The 3,544-nt window shown below is 39.6% G+C and overlaps 1 pseudogene; it reads right to left on the reverse strand.

The window, feature by feature from the left end:
- Nucleotides 1-1,043: 1,043 nt before the first annotated feature.
- On the reverse strand, nucleotides 1,044-2,334 carry LOC112854355 (protein LZIC-like; annotated as a pseudogene).
- Nucleotides 2,335-3,544: the final 1,210 nt, after the last annotated feature.

Genomic DNA, 3,544 nt, shown 5'->3' on the forward strand with positions numbered 1-3,544 from the left:
CCCCGCATTGGGCCCCTGTGCTGACAGCTCAGAGCCCGGAGCCTGTTTCAGATTCTATGTCTCCCTCTCTCTGACCCTCCCCCGTTCGTGCTCTGTCTCTCTCTGTCTCAAAAATAAATAAATGTTAAAAAAAAATTAAAAGAAAAAAAGATATTTGGATCTAACAACTTAACAAGTGGAATTACTAGGTATTTCCTTTGGTGTGAGTTGTCATGAAAAAATTACTGAGACTTGAAGACCACAGTTAATCAAGAAAGGTTGAGAACCTTGGTTTTGTCGATTGTAAACTGAGTCTAATAATAGGGTCTACTATGCAGGGTTGCTGTGAGATTAAATAAATTAATATATGAACAATATTTAGAATAGTATCTGGCAAGCTGTGATAGTAGAAGTATTATCACCTCATTACTAGCACTTTTTTGTTTTGTTTTTTTTTTGTTTTTTTGTGGCATTTTTTTTGTTTTTTTGTGGCATTTTTTTTGTTTTGTTTTTTTGCTTTTTAGTTCACATCTTTTCATTTACTTTCAGCACTTAAAAACAAGGAGGCTTGTGGGTGCCTGGGTGGCTTAGTTGGTTAAGCGTCTGCCTTCAGCTCAGGTCACAATCTGATGGCTCGTGAGTTTGAACCTCACGTTGGGCTCTGTGCTGACAGCTCAGAGCCTGGAACCTGCTTCAGATTCTGTGTCTCCCTCTCTTTCTGCCCCTCCCCCACTTGCTCGCGCGCGCTCTCTCTCTCTCTCTCTCTCTCAAAAGTAAAAATAAACATTTAAAAAAAACACGAAGGCTTAATAAAAACAGAGAAACTTTTTTCTGTACTCTCTCTCAAACACACAAGACATAATGAATAAGGCCCAATGGGTCCCTCATCTCCAAAAGTCTAGGATCACTCAGGCAGGTAGCCCTACACAAAGCACAATGATGAAGGGTATAACCAGGAGCCACAAGTATGTTTTTCCGTCACCTTTTCTTAGGTTATCAATGCATTCAAGAATCTCATGATTTCTTTGCAATGATTCAAAATCCCTAGAATAACAAGAATGTGATCAATGTCCCAAGGTTCCACACCATGTCATGTTTTTGTTTTTTCAAACTCAGAGCTTGCCAATGCAAGAACTTTGTCTCCAAAGCCAAGGTCTGTAGAGACTTTCTCAAACTGGCTGAGTGTAGCACCTGCATGTGCTGACAAGAAGCCTCATCATCTGCAGTCAGCTTCTCCCTAAGTTTCCTGAGAGCTGCTAGTATCTCCACTTTGTCTTGAGTGTACAGGCCTCTTTCCAACTTTCCTGCCATGAGATCTCCATCCATCCCTGCTCACCTTGTCTGAAGGTGCCCTGGTTCGTTCGTTTTCTTTCCTTCTCTCTTTCTTTCTTTCTTTCTTTCTTTCTTTCTTTCTTTCTTTCTTTCTTTCTTTCTTCTCTCTTTTAATGTTTATTTAATTTTTGAGAGAGAGGGAGACAGAGCAGGAGTTGGGGAGGGGCAGAGAGAGAGAGAGAGAGAGGGAGACACAGAATCTGAAGCAGGCTCCAGGCTCTGAGGCATCAGCACAGAGCCCGATGCAAGGCTCAAACCCATGAACTGCAAGATCATGACCTGAGCTGAAGTCAGACGCTTAACTGACTGAGTCACCCAGGTGCCCCTGTCCTGGTTGTTTCTTTGCAAATAATCTGATGACCTCCAAGGTTTTGTTTTGTTTTTTTTAATGTTTATTTATTTTTGAAAGAGAGAGTGTGAGCAAGCAGGGGAAGGGCAGAGAGAGAGGGGGACAGAGGATCTGAAGTGGGCTTTGCACTGACAGCAGAGAGCCTGATGCAGGGCTTGAACTTGAGACCTTTGAGATCGTGACCTGAGCCAAAGTCCTAGGCTTAACCAACTGAGCCACCCAGACACCCCTGAAAACCTCCAGAGTTTTAAAGGCCTGGCTGATAGCTGCCTTCCAGTTGCTCTCCACTTAGCAGTTGCTTTCCACTTAGCTCATCTATCATAAAGTCGTATTTTCAGACTTTTTAATTTTCTCCATTGAATCATTAAATTCACTTAGTTGTTCCAGAGTTTCCTCTTTGGTTTCTTCATATTCATCTCTATCACATTCCTCTTTGCATTCCTCCAGAGCTTGTAATTGCTGCATTAGTCTGTTCAACTTTCTTCTTCCAATTTAGTTCTCTAAATGCTGCTTTAATTTACTTGTCTCTGTCTTTCCTCTGGAAGCCATTTTGATCTCTTGTCTCTTAGCACTTTGAACTCTGCACCATGTTGACTGGTCCCAAAGTGCATAGACCCACAGCTGTTGAAGTTCCAACTGTTACAAACTTGAGGAAAGTGAAATTGTTCATCAGGGCTACAAGAGGCTCAGAGTTCAAACCACTTGGATGTGCAGTTGGGTCCTCAGGCCCTCGGGTTCCCCTCTCCCCGGGACAGTTCTTTTCAATGATCTTTTTACTTATTTCTGTGTAAAAGGAAAGAAAAAAAATCCAATTGCTTTTTTTAATAACTAGAAACAGAATTTGTCTCTGGTAATAACGGGAGTTTTTAAAAATGCTATCAAAAACTCTTTTCCAACAGGTTTACAGCTTTTCAAAACAAAATATTTTTAGGGCACCTGGCTGGCTCAGTCATTAGAGCATGCAACTCTTGATCTTAGGGTTGTAAGTTTGAGCCCCACCTTGGATGTCGGTAGAGGCTACTTACAAAAAATAAAATCTAAAATAAAAAATGACCAAAATATTTTCTTAAAATTTTGTCCAAGGAAACATCTAATAAGATTTTTGACCTCCCACCACTCCCCTCTCCAAATTGATGGCTAAGGAGGCAGGCAGAATCAACTTGCTATGCATTGATTACAGCTTTTGTCTTGCCGTAGCTTAGCAAACTTCTTGGAGCTGCTTTAATTACCATTTATTTTTAATTTTTATATAATCTCAACCTTACAGAAGAGTTGTAAAAATAGTAAAAAAAAAATCCCTGTAATCTTCACCAAGATTTCCCAAAATTCATATTTTACCACTATAAATTTACTACTTTTCTCTTTGTAGTTAGTTAATATTTTGTGAAAACATACTTTGTAACTATGTAAATATCCTGTTTCTCATCCAAATGTCACCCACTAGCTTAACCATCCTCTACCAATTCAACTATTACTATGATGGTTGCCAAATAGTGATTTTCTAATCCCATCATTCCTTCTACATTTATTAGCTACCATTCTACTGTAAGGACTCACTTTCCCTTCTCCCACATTTGTTACTTACTCTCTTATTTACTTATATGTTTTTATATTCTTATTTTAGTCCATAGGTGGTACTATATTACTATTATTTTTTATTTTTATGCTTAATTGTCCCAGATTTGGCTGGTTGGAGACTTTTCAGTATGGCTGTTTATCATTTGGACATGTCCCACCATTGCTTCCTAACTTAGTAGCTTAAAATGATGCATAATATGAGGTTCATCATATTCCTTCCCAGCTCAAGCTCTAGAACCAGCCAATTCTTCAAGGAGCTCTGGCTCCTTTCAGTAGCAAACAGGATTTAGAAACCACATTCTGGGT

This window comes from Puma concolor, chromosome E1, assembly GCF_028749965.1.
Source record: "Puma concolor isolate L17-30 chromosome E1, mPumCon1.1.hap2, whole genome shotgun sequence".
NCBI lineage: Eukaryota > Metazoa > Chordata > Mammalia > Carnivora > Felidae > Puma > Puma concolor.